This window comes from Erythrolamprus reginae, chromosome 2 (assembly GCF_031021105.1).
Source record: "Erythrolamprus reginae isolate rEryReg1 chromosome 2, rEryReg1.hap1, whole genome shotgun sequence".
Taxonomy (NCBI): Eukaryota; Metazoa; Chordata; class Lepidosauria; order Squamata; family Dipsadidae; genus Erythrolamprus; species Erythrolamprus reginae.
In genome coordinates, this window is record NC_091951.1 from 147,303,403 (window position 1) to 147,319,970 (window position 16,568).

The window sequence follows — 16,568 nt, forward strand, 5'->3', positions numbered from 1 at the left end:
CGGTCCTTTTACGTAAAAATAAACATGTTTATTTTTAATAAACGTCTCTTGGTGGGATTCCCCGTTCGGGTTCGGCCAAATTTTTATGTGAAAGGACCGCCCTTTGCTTGCAGTGCCGCTGCGGTGTCCTTTCACGTAAAAATAACAATGTTTATTTTTACATGAAGACCTCCCTTTGAAGGAGCTGGGGAATCCCTACCATGAAGAGATTCTGGGGGCGGAGCCTTGATGTCACTGGCAGGTTGCTAAGGATGCCAAGGTGATCACTTCCTGGATTCCATGGAATACAGGAAGTGATCACCTTGGCGTCCTTAGCAACCTGCCACTGACGTCAAAGCTCCGAACGCCAAACGCAACCCCGAACTTTGCCCAAAGTTTCAAAAAATTTCAGATTCGTGTTTGGCATACTGAACACCACAAAATTCGGTATGGACCCGGATCGGTTCGCCCATCACTATTAATAACTGTTTCACTTAGCAACAGAAATGTTGGGCTCAATTGTGGTCATAAGTCAAGGATGACCGGTATTGTGTATGCATGCAAAAGACCCTGTTGAGTTCTTCTGAATCCAACGCAAGCTGAACTTTGTTTCCACATCTCCCCAGATCTAATTACAGTTAGGAGAAAGACTATATTGCGATGCCCTTTTCCTATAAATCTCAGAAATTTCATTCTTAAGAGTTTGTTGGTATGTGGTAAGATTGGACAATTTCTTTGTGCTATTTCTCTGCCCGTTCTCCTCCAAGGAATTTGAGTCCTGTTTCCTCAAATCTACAGGACTTTCCTGGTATGCAGGAGACAATTCACAAGTAGTTTTTGATTTACAACTATTCATTTAACAATAGTTCAGAGTTATGACAGTATCATAAAAAGTGGCTAATACCCCTTACATACTTGAGGTTGTGACTGTTGGACACCTCCATGGTTTCAATATTAACATTTGGAAACCAGCTCACATTTAGAATGTCGCAGTGTCTAGCCATCACTTGATTTGCAATTTGGGATCTTCCCAGCCAGCAAAGTCAATTGGGAAGCTTGGACTCACCAAGCGATCACATGATTCACAATGGTTGTAAAATCAGGTCTGATTGTGGGATGATTTGTGTAACAACCACATTTCTTAGCAATCAAAAATTCAGTCCTAACTGTGGGATTGATCAAGGTACTTCCTTGATCAAAAATTCAATGGAAAAAAATCCTGCCCATTTTATATCATTGCCCCACTAACTGTAGCTCCTATCATGGCCTTTCTCTTCCACCTATCCCCCATTTTAAGTAGCTGTTCTGGCCCCTAAAGTTTGTAATTTCCTGGTTTGTTGTTTAACATTTAGAGTAGTCCGTACCATTCAAATTATTTTAGCTACACATGAATGATCTCTGATGAAATAAAACATCATTTATGCACACAGTGCCAGGCCTGGAAGCCATCTTGAGCCCTGGATCTTTAGGCCTGCCACTTTTAGTACTGTGGGAAACTGGGGCGTGGGGGGGGGGAGGAATTGTGTGATTGGGGAGATATAGTCAAAATAACATTCCTTTCTACGAGAGTCAAGGTCATCATGCCCTGCACATAGAGGGGTGTTCCTGGGAGGCATCTCCATGTGGGTGCTGGACAGGGACTTGAACTTTCTTTGGGGTGTGGAAAACAGAAACTTTCAGATTCAGCTTTTCCCAAATGTGCCAATATGACATGTCTAATAAAATGGAACTTTGAGGAAATTCAAGCATCAGCGTTTTCTTTCGTTGGGGGAGGGGGGTTTCCTTGGATCCATGACCCACAGATTAATACAGCCTATTTTTAGTTTTATTCTTTTTAAAAATGCATTGTTTCTCACGTCTTATCTTAAAATTCCTAGGTCTTTTATCAAAGATAAGAAGGTCTGCTTTAATACTGTATATTGCTCTTGAACACGAAATGTCTTAATTTCATTCTGGGCTCAAGCAATGAAATGGGGAATGCTACTGGAAGTTTTCACTTTAGGGCTGTGTGTGATTCTTCTTCCCAGCCCCCAATTCTGCCTTTTTCTTATTCCAAATGCATGTTGTTCTCCTGCAGAAGAAAATGGCTTTTTCTCCTGCTCGGGTTTAATGATAAATAATATCTAATGTTATCAGAATGCTCTGGGCTGATATCTAATAACTCAGAATCTTATCTGGTTCCCTAGAGCTAAAGACAAAATTCATATCAAAATTTGTTTGAAGGATTTGCCTTCATTCTGTAGGAAATATCCATAAGCAATTTACTATTTACCTCTCAGGCAACATCTGCAAATTAGCTTTAACTCACAAGCAGGAACTACCTATTTAAATCATTTCCTTTCCTCCTCCCCTTCCCCTCCTCCCTCCCTCCCTTCCTTCCTTGAAATCCAGTACTCCAGTACTGCAAAGACCTGATTGTAGACACTATGTTCTAAGAATATCAATGGGAAAATTGCCTAATGCTTGCATCAATATAAGTGTGCATGTGTGCGAAAGAAGCATATTACCATTTATCAGAAACCTATTCCAGAGTTATTCCAGGATCCCCTTTTAGATGACAAAGCATTGTCCAAGAGAGAAAGAGAGAGAGAGAGCAGGGAGATTCAAGACAGTGTACAGTTATTGATTGATTGATTGATTGATTGATTGATTGATTGGATTTGTATGCTGCCCCTCTCCGAGGACTCGGGCCGGCTCACAACATATCAAAAGAACATAGCAAATACATCTAAAAATCCAATTAATATGATTAAAAAGACTTTAAAAACTCCAATATAGTTTAAACGCATTCATCAACTTTCATACAACAGAACATACTAAAACACTTGTTGGTTAGGGGGCTAATATCTAATGGAGCAAGCCTAGCAGCATAAATAGGTCTTTAAACTTTTACGGAATGCAAGGAGGGTGGGTCCAGTGTGAATCTCCAGGGGGAGCTGATTCCAGAGGGCCAGGCCCCCCACAGAGAAGGCTCTTCCTCTAGGCCCCACCAAATGACATTGTCTGGTTGATGGGACCCTGAGGAGGCCGACTCTATGGGACCTGACTGGGTGCTGCGATTTGTGCGGCAGAAAGCGGTCTTGGAGATAATCTGGCCCGATGCCATGTAGGGCTCTGTAGGTCCTTTTATCCTGGAGTTCTGACTATGCATTTTGCAAGACCTAAGTCACTTCTATCTGGATTTCCTAAATATTCAAAACCAAGTGCCACTTCCCCACAACTTGCTTTTTGAGTTCCCTTCAGGGCTGGGTTCCTCCTGGTTTGGACCAGATCACCTGAGCCATTAGCAACCTGCTGGTGATGTGAAGATGGCGTCATGGGTCCAGTTCTGTCTGTGCTGGTCAGCGCACACCGCCATCGTTTTTTCAGAATTTTCGGTGATTTTTCTGTTTGATGTTTGGTTGGCTTCTCCTCATCCTCTGCTTTCTTCACCCAAAACACAGCTGATCTTCAGTGTTTCAGGCATGCGTAAAACTGAATTAGCATGAAGGGACGTGTGCACATAAGCAGAGCAATTTATTTATTTATTTATTTATTATTTGTTTGTTTGTTTTGTTTGTTTTGTCCAATACACAATGAGGAGTTTTAGTGGGTATATATATATATATATATATATATGACGGTCTTGGTATATTCGGGTTTCTTCCCGTGTAGGATTTGGAAGAAACCCGAATATACCAAGACCGTCATACCTGTACCCGTGAAAATCTACGAAAACAAATATATATATTTCATATATATATGAAATAATAGAAAAGAAGATATAGTAATAGAACATATCAATGAAAGAATAGAAGAAAAGATATAGGAATAGAAGAAAGGTATAGGAGATATAGGAGAGCAATAGGACAGGGGATGGAGGGCACTCTAGTGCACTTGTTCTCGCCCCTTACTGACCTCTTAGGAATCTGGATAGGTCAACCGTGGATAATCCAAGGGTAAAGTGTTGGGGGTTTGGGGATGACACTATGGAGTCCAGTAATGAGTTCCCCGCTTCGACAACTCGGTTACTGAACTCATATCTTTTACAGTCAAGTTTGGAGCAGTTAATATAAAGTTTAAATAAGTTTACTTGTGTGAAATATCACGATGCAAACCGCTGATGAAGATAAGTAGAACCCACCTAGTTCTTGTCATGTGGATAGCAAGCCTCAACAGTACAGAAGCGCCTCCCCGCCTCGCTCCCCTCTGATTATGTGAGATTTTGTGCTGAATAAAAATGAAGAGGGGGACTGAATCTGCCCTTTGGCAGGGGGAAGAGTTCAGGATTCAGAAGGCAATGTTCTCCCAGATTCTCTGTGTGTCTGTGACTTAGTCAAGCAGAAGATTTCCAGGGTCTCCTATGCTAGAGCGGCACCAAGGATAAATCCGCTCAGCTGCTCAATGCAAACAATGGTGGGAAAACCCAGGGAGTTGGTATAGTGCCAAACACCAGGTGGGAATGCCCTTAAAAAATCCCAGCTCAGCAGTTCTGCTGAAATATTTTACCTAATCGTCAGATTGTATATGACAAAACATTAAAGTAGACAAGAAGGTAGCTGGACTGAATTAACTGGACATTACAAGGGAAAAAGGATGCCTCTCAGAAAAGACATGTGAGGAGGATGCCTCCCAAACAACTGCTCTACTGTCTTTCTATACCTTCTCTGTGGGCGTAGCCAGATGGCTGCATGAAAATACTTTCCTCTGGTCTGTGAGCCAGTAAAAATGTGTTTTCACTGTGTTATTGTGTGACACGTGGAGGAAAGTGATTAGTAGATTCCTCTTTCTTCCCCCACTGAGAATGTGGTGCCACTTATAGCAGGAAAAATAAGCATTGGTTATTCCTTTTGGTGTCTGAGTGTTATAAAAACCAGATACACAGAATGGCTGATTTAACAATCTGCCTAGCTGCCCAAGTCAGATTGTTGTGTGCTGCTACCTGTCAATCAAGCTGTTTCTGAACACAGATTTAGTGCTTTTCTTAGACCCATCACAGGCCTGGCAGAGCAACATGAGAAAACGTAAGGGGAAACCCACATCCTTTAGATATTCTTCCAATGCCTGTTTTCCCCCAATTATCAGATGTGTTTGCAACATTCCATTTTCACCTACATTCCTTGATAAGTAAAGTTTGTCAACATTGCTGCATGGATGAATGGCATGATTCATTGTCATTAATTTTCTGGTTTTCCTATACAGAGCTTCTAGTCCTGCTTTAGTTTTGGGCCACCATTCCACCAGGGCATCTAATATCTGGAATTCCCCAGGCGTCAATTGCTGTGATAAAATTTCATCCACTGGATTTGGACTTTAAGATCTTCTTTGCTTTCATGATGTATTCACTTAAAATATTATCCTTGACTTCAATGTGCTTGAGATTGTCAGCTTGAAGGATGCCCAGCAGGGGTGAGTTCCTCCCAGTTTGGACCAGATCGTCCAAATCGTTAGCGATCTACTAGTGACGTGACAATGGCATCATAGATCCAGTTCGGGCGATGCTGGTCCATGGGTGCCGCTATCTTTTTTTCTGAATTTCCAGCGAATTTTTCTGTGATCCTCATCCTCTGCTTGGGAAAAAGCCCTTCTGCCCACCTCTGGGTTAATACCGACCTTTATTTCTTCACCCAAAGCATAGCTGAGCAGCTCCTCAGCTGTGTTTCATTCTAAATCCACATTCTGAGCATGCACAGAAATGAAATTGCACGAGGGGATGTGTGCGCAAAACATCGCAATGTGAACCAATGATGAAGTTAAATGGAACCCATGCTTGATGCCCAAATATGTGTAGTGATCATCCAGACTCTTGATATTATTTCCATAGGCATTCTTATTCCTTCAGTTTTCATTGTTTTTCCCCTGTTGATGATGACGGTGGCAGTCAAAACCCCTTGGCAATATCTTGACTGTGTAAATGGACAGTTGTAGAACAGCAATTCTATTTTAGGTGGTGTTTATCCATATAGTTTCCAATTGTCCACGTGAAGGAAGTGAAATGGTGGCAGGTGATTTTTATGCTTGGTAGTCATAGCCTCACTTGTTGAGTATTGTTGACAGAGGAATCAGTGCAATAATAAACAGTAGTAGTGATAGTGAGTCTCCTTGAAAGATTAACCTCTCCTAATCTATCAGCATCTACCAGCACTGTGTCTTCCATATTAATAATCTTTGCACAATGTTTTCAATGGTTCTACTGACTCCTGTCATTTATAGCAGTGTTTTCCAACCTTGGCAACTTGAAGATATTTGGACTTCAACTCCCAGAATTCCCCAGCCAGCAAATGCTGGCTGGTGAATTCAGGGAATTGAAGTCCAGATATCTTCAAGTTGCCAAAGTTGGGAAACACTGATTTATAGGCACTTGATTATCTAATCATGGAGCAAGGAGTTGAATGATTTCTTGTAATCAGTTCAAGCTACATTGAAATTGTCTTCTTTCTCTTGCTGGTTTTCCAAAATCATCTTGTCAGTTCGAGCTGGTTTTTGTTCCTCTATTTCTTGGGTAATTTCTTACCCAACCAGGTAAAAAGAGCTTGTTTTCAATGATCCCAACTAGAATAATGTGGCATAATTTGACTGATGTGTGAGCAATAAAAGATTATGAGCCATAATCTCCAATGATGTTTTCTTTGTGCTTAAAGGGATCAATGCAACTTTCCGGAATGCTTGTTCTTGAACTGCTGAATCCCATTGAATTCACCTTTCCTGTTGCATTTAGCTTTAACATGGAGCATGATATGCCAGCTCAAAACTGATCCTGAATAAGGAAAATGGCTCTTTTCCTGGTCACCAGGCAACCATAAACTGCCTGACTTCTTGTTGATTATTCTGGTGAGAAAACCAATTTTCTTCTAATTTTCATTCTGGAGAAGACTGAATTCCAAGTGATGCTGCTGAATCTGTCTGAATCTGAAACAGCTCTGCAAATGCCTTAAAACAAAGCAGCATCAAAGCACCAGCTTGTAAATACCTTTAACCTCTCCATGGAATAAAAATCACCTCTTTTGTAAGCTATAATTCATCCCTTTGGCCTAAAAGCACAGAAAAAATCATAATCAGTCTCCTTTGTCACACTTCTTTTTATCACAGCAACTGCTTTGTATTTTTTTTAAAATAGAGCTACTAATTAATTTTAATCCTCTTTGTGTTAAAGCCTAAGAGAGCTGGATTTACCTAGTACTAGAGAGCCATCTGGTGCAAAAATGAAGGGGGGGAGAGAGAGAGAGAGAGAGAGAAAGACAATTTCTATGCCAAAATATTCCTGATTACCTGAATGGAAACATTGTTCCTGATATCATCTTGGCCTGCTAGCAGAATTAATGTATACTTATGTAAGAAACTATCACCACTGATTAAAATACTGTGAGTCATTCATTGCTGGCAGTTGACACACATAGCAGCACTTACTTTCCCCCAGAGGTGGGCTGCTAAGGTGGAACGGTGACGTTTGCTCACCCCTATGTCTCTAAGTGCTAGCGGAGTCCAGTGCAATTCTGCTACACTGGGGCAAGCACACGTCACCGTTCCATCTTAGAAGCCCACCTCTGGTTTCCTCCATCCCTACATGATAGATTGGTTTTGGAATGTCTATGGGGATTCTCAGTCATCCAGGTCATGGTTGTCCCAAAGGTACTTTTTCGAGGGGCAATTGGACTTTTTGATTGCCTCTTGAAAAATCACCTTTGGGTTGGTTTCTGAGTAATTCTAGGAATAACAGCCAGGATGAACAATTATATGAACAAATTTATGGCACCTGAATAATTGTAGCACCTTAAACCAAGCATTCCTAGGATTTGTTTTGGTATGTTTGTGTAGCTGGTTGACTAAACTCCCCTACTCCATCACCAAAAATGCCAATCTCTATTAAATACAGAATAAAAAGAAAAAGAAAATTATAATACCACTTAGACTTCATTTAAATATTGTGAATTTGTTTGTCAAGGGAAACACAGTGTATCATTGACTTTTCAAACATTGATAATATGCTGAATTCATAATACCCAGAGTAATATTTTTTCTAATTTCTTAAAATAATTCTCTTAGCTATTCCCTATACCTGACATAGCCATAGTTCACAAAAACAGTCAAATCCCTAAAGTTTGGAGTGATTTTCAACATAATATTGACATTTTGAAACCAATAAGAGATTTCAGAGTCTTATTTCAGGTAACCATACCATGACCATTCAGTATGGACCTAGCCTTTAGCTGCTTCAAAGAAATCTGTTTTTAAATCTGATCTGCTTATCTTTCTGATGGATTAATTTCTGAAATCAAATCTATCCGTTACTTGGATAAAAAATTGAGCAATATTTAAAATGTTGAAATCCTTGACATAAAGGTTGAAATAACCAACATCAAGGGTTTCAAATCTTTAAAAATGTTAAACAGGTCTCATTGCATTTAAGATTGATAATGAATCATCAAAAGATTCTGTACTAAAAATTGGACACCCCAAAGAATATAGTGGAAAGGATGGATGTCAGATTTTCTCTGTTAGGAATGTAAACAATATGAAGGGTCATTAACTCATATGGCTGGTCCTCTGAGCTGTGACTTTTAAAAAGAATCTCTATATTTATGTGTTTGTGTGTGTTTGGAGATTTAGGGGGAAATCTCTTAAAGAAAATTACATATTTGGATTAAACCTTAAACATAAACCAGTTGGAGAGCAATATTTATTTTAATAACATTAATTGTTAATAACCTTAATCCCACTTATTTAATGTAATTTTAGTCCATCTAATGATACATAAAGTGGTCTTTTCTAAAACTTTTAGCATATTTATTTACAGAAATATTTTAGGCATATATAACAATACTTCACACTATAGCAGAGCTCAGTCAATTTTCAATCATTTAAAAATCATACATTATTTTCATATCATATCATATTATATTATTGAGCATGGACTGGTTATCTTTTCCATTTTAACTTGATTCCAAATATTGTTGCTCCAAATTCCATTTAATGGTTTCACTGGACCTTTCCAATCCATAGTTACTATACGGTTTCTTACAGTCAATACTTTATTAGATTCTTATATTCTTGATATTACTTTATGAATATTCCCAATATTGTCCATTTGGATATTTTTATTACATACGGTAATTATACACAGTGGCTGAATTCACACACCCTGTTAAGTGTAATCAAACAAATCATACTATGGTTTAGCATGATATTATAGGAAAAAAGCAAGTTGAACTGAAAGGTAGAGTTATATGTATCATTGATTTAAAGTCATTGCATTACCATAAGAGACCCAAGTCCAGCTCCTGTGAATTCAATTGACCCTTATCTAGCACCAGTTAAGTTTTGACCATTAGTTGACTATACTCTTATATATAGCTAACAATAATAAACTCTTCTTGCTTTGAACTCAATAAATGCCCCTGGTTATTTGTGGCTGACAGATCATAAACCTGTAGAACATTATGGAGATAGACTTAAAGCAGATATGTAGCAGCTGTTAGCCCAGAAAGACATGAGGGGTTAAGAAGGACGATCAAGGTAGCCCCAGCTCTACCACATCTCTTTAACATATGAGGGATATTTTTAAAGAATTTGTTATCTTGGTCTATATCAATATAGTAGTGTTCTAATAGTGTCTGTTTCTTGACCTGGTCTTACCTGAAACAGCTAACAGAATTCAACCATTGGTTTCATACATTTGATATACTATATCTTGACACAAGTGACCAAAAAAGTCCCAGTTTGTTATATTCTATCAATTTATTTCCAGTAGAAACTACTTGTTTTGTAACTTCTGTAAACATGTTTTCCCACCAATATCTTGGTAATATCTTACTAAACTTTGACATTGATTTATTTTGATTCAAGCTTTTAGATGCTTTATTGTGCCACCCTCCCAAAGCAATGTTCACTGTTAGTATAATAATAATAATAATAATAATAATAATAATAATAATAATAATAATAATTTATTAGATTTGTATGCTGCCCCTTTTCGAAGACTGTTTTATTTAAATCAGTTTTGAATTACCCTCTGGTAATTTTCTAGTATCTCATAAAGAAAGCACTTCATATAAGACTTCATGAATTAATAAGAATTAGGTTGAATGCTATAATTCTATATATTGGCAGAGAATGGATAAGGATAGGAATTCATATGTTATTTAAAGTACATGCTAAAAATTATCACAATGAACATTATGCACTTTTGAATAAAATAGTTTCAACCCACTAAAAATAAGGAATAGAATTTTTCCATTTGCTGATGATACCCAGTTATGCTGATGATACCCAGTTCCAGGCCTGGCAGAAGTGATGTCACAATCCTGGTTGCATGTGTAAAGGCTGTAAATCTAGATTAGTAAAAAAAATATTAATAAAAATAATGTTCAAACAGAACTGCTTTTGGTCAGTGATCAATCTTACCTGAACTTTGATTCTGCATTTCACTCCTTCCAAAGAAGTAGGTTGACAATTTAGAGTCCTATTGGATTCATGGCTTCTGTTACAACAGGAACAATAGACAGAGATGCTGGTCCATCAGTTGCACGCTTTCCTGACACAGGATGCTCTGCCAAGAATATCTCATGTCATATGTAGACTGTTGCAACTTTCATGATATGTGGGAATGACCTTGGGAGGCAGGAGGATCAGCCACAGACTGGACAACATTATGTATCTAGCCCATAGAGGAAGCATTTCAGAAGGAACCTTCCCAAGTTTCCAGGAAGTAAAAGGAGAGGAAGAGGGAAAATACTTTAAATCTTGCATGATTCTTTTCATATAACCTTACAATAAAAATAGAGTTAGTATTCCTAGTTGTGTTTCTTGTCTGGATTTTTTTTAAAAGAACTAACAGGTTCTGCATGGTGCTGCCTTTTAAAATGACCCAAAAGCTTCAGTAGCTTGGAAAAATCTACCTGATCACTTTTTCTGCCCCAATGCAGTTAGCCTATGTAATCTTGGAGGGAAAGAATGGTTAGATCCACAACCAATGAGAAGTGAGGTTTACATGCATGTTCATTCACATGTGCAACAGTTCCTCACATGCACAGAACTGTCCTGTGTGGGTGGACGGAGCCTCCCACCCCCACTGCTACTGGTACATAGAACCAGGCCAAAACGGGAGCAACTCACAGCTGCCCTTTGTGATCCCCTGCCTCTTGAGATAGGAAATCATTTGCTTTCAAGAAGGCTCTAGATTTAGTATTGTAGTTATTGGCTACACAGTCAAATGTTTTAGACTGGATTTGACATTTTTATCCACCTTTTATCTAGGCAGATGTTATTTAATATATTAAATGTATTATTGTTATTATTTTGAAAGCATATGGGGCTGGTAATTCTAAGGCTACCCAAAGAGTGTCCCAAATTCTTTGTGGAAATAAGTGATCAACAACTAAATCTAAATTTGTTGTGAGCCGCCCCGAGTCCATGGAGAGGGGTGGCATACAAATCCAATGAATGAATGAATGAATGAATGAATGAATGAATGAATGAATGAACGAACGAACGAACGAACGAATACATTTGAAAACAAGTTCATATTAAAGACTCTAGATTAGCTACAATAATGAGGCTCCAGTTTTCATGATGGCTGGAGAAATCTAAGAGGTCCAGTAATATATTTTTTAAGGTTTGGGCAAGCTTGTCTTTGCATGAACATGCTAGTGAATTGAATTGAGGATTAAAAACTAGGGAATTATTCCAAAAGGAATAGAATATCCCATTTTATCGGTTAAAATTGCCAGATTCAGCTTGACCAAGTTCAACTCAATTGAACTATCATCTGAAAATAGAATTATTGTTCTGGCTAATTTAGACCTTTATGAATAAACACTCCTCATTTCTTGATGGAGCTATACAGTGATACCTCATCTTACGAACCCCTCTTCATACGAACTTTTCATGATATGAACCCGGTGCTTAAGATTATTTTTGCCTCTTCTTCCGAACTATTTTCACCTTACGAACCTGAGCCGCTGGCACTGGGATGCCCCGCTTCCGGACTTCCATTATCAGCCGAAGCGCAGGGATTCTCCTGAGGGTCTCCTCACTGGGAAACCCCACCTCTGGACTTCCATTGTCAGCTGAAGTGCGGGAATTCCCCTGAGGCTTCCCTCGCTGGGATTCAAAGCAGCACCAGCAAAAATGAAGGGAAGGGATGACTTTTGGGATGGGGTTGCACACATTATTTGCTTTTACATTGATTCCTATCGGGGAAATTGTTTCATCTTACGAACATTTCATCTTACGAACCTGGTCACGGAACGAATTAAGTTCGTAAGACGAGGTATCACTGTATATGGAGAATGGAGTGAAGGAATCAGGTTTCCTAGAAGAGATTTCAAAGATGGGGGAGAGGATAGAAAGTGACATCATAGGCATCCTAATCCTATTATGCAAATGGTGACACAATTTACACAATTCATACATTAAAATACTGTTATACACATGATGGTTTGTGCCACATTGTATTTGTTTTTAAAATGTTGAGCTCGTTACCCTCATATATTGCCTTGTCCACATTTTTTTAAAAAAAAAAACATTCCCAATATTTACATTGGAGTAAACTGTCTTTCTTTGTGTGAGTTCAATGTTTCATTTTCCTTTCCCTCTATCTTTCAGCAGCGAATAAACTGTCAGCTATGTCCTTGCCAGAAGGTAGCCTTTGAAGGAGTCAAGAGCAGGTAGGGATTTCGCTGAGTGTAACATCAAAGTGACAAGAATGCTTGTGTGTTTTACGATGACACAGGGGCTCAAGAACGTCTTTGTCCTGTCATACGGTGTAATTTCTCATCATGGTTTTGCCTGTAAGGTGGATCATTTTGAATCAAGATAAAGGGCTGCTGCTGGCCTAATGGGAAATTTAAGCAAGGGGGGGGGGGATCTATCTAGCACAGCATATGAGTTGCGAGACTTCTCATTCATATTTTAAAGTGCACTGAGTCATTAATGTTATGTGTTTGGGTCTGTAGATAAGAGACAGTGTCAGGAAGAGGTCCTAGGCGAACCTATGGCATGGATTCCATGGATGGCATGTGGAGCCATATCTGAGAGCAAGAGGGGTGTTGCACTATGTCAGCTCCAGCACAAATGTTTGTGCTGGCCAGCTGATTTTTGACTTTCTGGAGGATGGCGGGAGGCTGTTTTCATCTTCTCCAGGCTTCAAGAAAGCCTCCTGAAGCCTGGGAAGGTGAAAAATGGCACAACAGGTCTATCAAAAGTTTCAGAAATGAACTTTCAGTAGGTCCATTTCACCCGTTTTTGGCCACCCAGAGGCTCTAGAGGCTTCAGTGAGGTGTCATAAGGTAGCGGGAGTGTGTGCATGCATGCGTGGGAGGAGGGCATTGCATTATGGGTGCAATGGGCCGATACATGCGCGCTATTGGGGGCAAGCATGCCCTTTGGATACCCGAGCAAAAAAAAAAGGTTTGCCATCACTGGCCTAGATGCTGTACAGAAGTTTGGTTCCCCCTAAGAGTTTGGACAGGGAAAAGTTCAAGATGAGCATTCCATATGCAGAAGGAATTCCATAAATCTAAGACTTGGCGTTCACCCAACTTCAAACTTTTCCAGAGCGTTCCTATAAATTGTGTCCCTGGGCAAATAAGAATTCATGGAATCTCAGTAAAAGGTTAGTTTTGTTTCTCTTAAATGGAGAGGAAGACAGCCAAAATTAAGGCAATTCGTTTCGATCATGCCCAAATAATAAATCTGCATTCCGTATAGCTGTGTTTACTGCTCTTTTTAGAAATGTGACCACTTCTCTCTAATTTGTGACTGGACAAGACTGCTTTGGACAACAAGTTATTGGGGCACAAATTTTGTCCAATTTAGGGGTTTCTTCCTCAAAAAATCTGGGGGGAAATGCTACTTTTTTCTCCAATGTTTTTCAGCATCTCATTTGTGTTTCTGTGGAGATCTCTTTCTCTTAGGTTCCTTTTAGTACTTGCTTATCTAAATTGCGTCATTCTAACTGAGCCAAGGGTTAAGAGAAATTTTTCGGAGCAGCAGACTTCCTTTGTTAGCTTTGCAGGCATCTTTTTCCTTTGCAGAGAGAAGCATGCACTTTAAAAAATATAAGCTGTTGAGTGTGGTCTGTTTTAATTCAACACTTCAGTCATGTCTGTATTTGAATGACTCATCCAAGAGTCACTTAGGCATAGAAATTATTGCGATGAATCAAATAATAAATAGATCTGAAATTATATCTGCATATACATTTGCTCTTTGCATAGATTTTGGTTCTTCACTAGGCCATGAATAGAGCTGGTTCTGTGGAGTTGAATCCATTCCAGGTCTATTCATATTCTGTGACGTGACATTAGAGTGATTTTTAATATTCCATTGTGAAAATCAAGTTTCCAGCTCTCATACTGAGGGAGAAAGTGTTACTATTTTGCAGGCAATTGAAATTATGAAACTTAGTGCAGAAAAGAAGAAAAACAGCCTACATCCAGGTCAACTTTAGAACTGAAGTATGAAAAACATTGAGGGGAGGGGATAGATATCCACGGAGTGGGAGCTGCTAAATAACAAGATTTTTGTAGTGAAATCTATTGTAAAAGAGAGAAAGAGAATGATGAGAAATAAGTGATTCTTCAGCACTGTCTGTGGAAAAGCTTCAAGGATTTGAGCTGATGACTGATTTCAGATATGAATCTGAAGGGTGAAAACTGTGCTTGACCTAACTAGAGGGGCTTAGCTCACCTTTAGTTCTGCTTCAAAGGGAAAATTGGCATCCTATCCCACTTGCAGTATTGTTCTGGAATAAATGTCTCTTAGCTTGAGGTTCTGATTACTGATCACATGGAGGGACAGGTACTTGACTGGTTTTTAATTCTTTAGTTATGCTGCTGGGTAAGTATGGCTGATCACATAGTTGTGGAGAAAGGAACAATGATTTCACTGTAATATTGAAGGAAGAGATAATTTCTGTCACCTTGTAATTGCCATTTATATGTGCAAACACAGTACTCTGTTGTGTGAAAAGCCAATGTTCTTTTTATCTTTGTAACAATGAGCAAGGTTCATGTCAGCAATGAATGTTATAGATTTGTATTTCTTTTCCCTGGCCAGCTGTGAAGAATCCAAAGGTAACAAACTACTTACACGCTGCAGTAAAAACACCACAGATTTAGTGACATGGCAACAATAATAGTTTTACATTGGTGCACTGATAATAAATTAAATAGTTTAGTGCTGCAGCAAATGCTTTTACTGGCATGGGTAAAGTTTGTCAGACTTAAATGATTTTCCATTTTTGCAAGTTGCTAAGATTTATGCTGTGGCCAGATATTCTTTGAGTGGCCCATTACAATATCAAGTACTCGTTATTAATATTATGGTTATAATAACATTTTTCCCAGCAGAATGGAGATGACAATTCCAGATGTTGGCTGATGCTGAAAAAACTAAATCATTTTGGACTTGGTTGGTACTTGACCAGAAACCCACAATCTCAATGCTGGGGAAAAAATATCTTAACAGAAACCTCTGGCTTGACTGGAGAAGGTGCTTTAGCGGAAACATGAATATTTACCTTATACTGACTAATGAATGAGGAAATTGAGTCTCGAGTGGCTTTCTTAGGCTAATAACACTGACTCCTCAACATCTCATGATCTAGTGACCACAGGGGAATACTAGGGGATAGACAGAGAGTTCAGAGTTTATTCTGTGCAACCCCCCTCTTTATTTAAGACTCTGCTTGCTCTTTGTCAAAGAAACTGATGAGAAACGACCTACTGACATAGTTTCTTTCTGCCTTCCTTCCCAGGCACATGCACACAAACCAGAGGTGGGTTCCTACCAGTTCTAACTGGTTCTTTAGAACCGTTAGTAACTTAGTGATTACATCATGGAGCTGTTTCTGTTGGTGTCTCTGTGGGCGCTGCCATCTTGGATCTATTTTTTGATTGCTACAAGCCTGCGCTCACAGCACAACCCTGAGCAAACTGGTAGCAAAAGAATCCAGAACCCACCCCTGACACAAACACACACAGAGCACAAAGAACGTGGCATTTCTTACCTACCTTCACATAACCCTATAATATGTTGCCTGTAAATAAGCCTTCTTTCTTCACTAATGATTGCTTAGGTCAGATTCCTGCTCTTAGGAACATTCACATGCACATAAACAATGTTTCAACTTCCAACGAATTCCTCTTTTCTGTTTTTGCAATGCTAGGAAAGAAAATGGTGCCTTCTTTCATGCCAAGGATTATCTGAAAAGACGAATTCTTCTCTAGATGGGTCGGGGAGCCAGTGTTAGGCTTCTCTCAGCTGACAAGGCAAACTACTCCAATGTTTTAAAAATATTTGTTACATATTTTTATATATATATACAATACTACAGTACACTAAACTACACTACAGTACAAATGAAATAATGTCTAAATAAAATTTATAAATGATATAAAACAATATTAGGATATATATATCCAACAGAAATATATATGTGTATGTGTGTGTGTGTTTTCGTAGATTTTCACAGGTACAGGTATGACGGTCTTGGCATATTCGGGTTTCTTTCAGTGTAGGATTCAGAAATTTCTGGCAAAAAAACATGTGACACATACAGATAGAATTGTCGGCTATCAATAAAATTAACTGCCTTGGAAATGGCCCTG

At 38.9% G+C, this 16,568-nt stretch overlaps 1 long non-coding RNA gene across 1 annotated transcript in view; it reads left to right on the forward strand.

The window, feature by feature from the left end:
* Positions 1–16,308, forward strand: part of LOC139161116 (uncharacterized) — a 92,949-nt gene extending 76,641 nt beyond the window's left edge. The window contains exons 2-3 of the long non-coding RNA XR_011558070.1: positions 12,562–12,623; positions 16,127–16,308. This is a non-coding gene — a long non-coding RNA (uncharacterized lncRNA). The remainder of the gene's footprint in view (positions 1–12,561; positions 12,624–16,126) is intronic.
* The last annotated feature ends 260 nt before the right edge of the window (positions 16,309–16,568 follow it).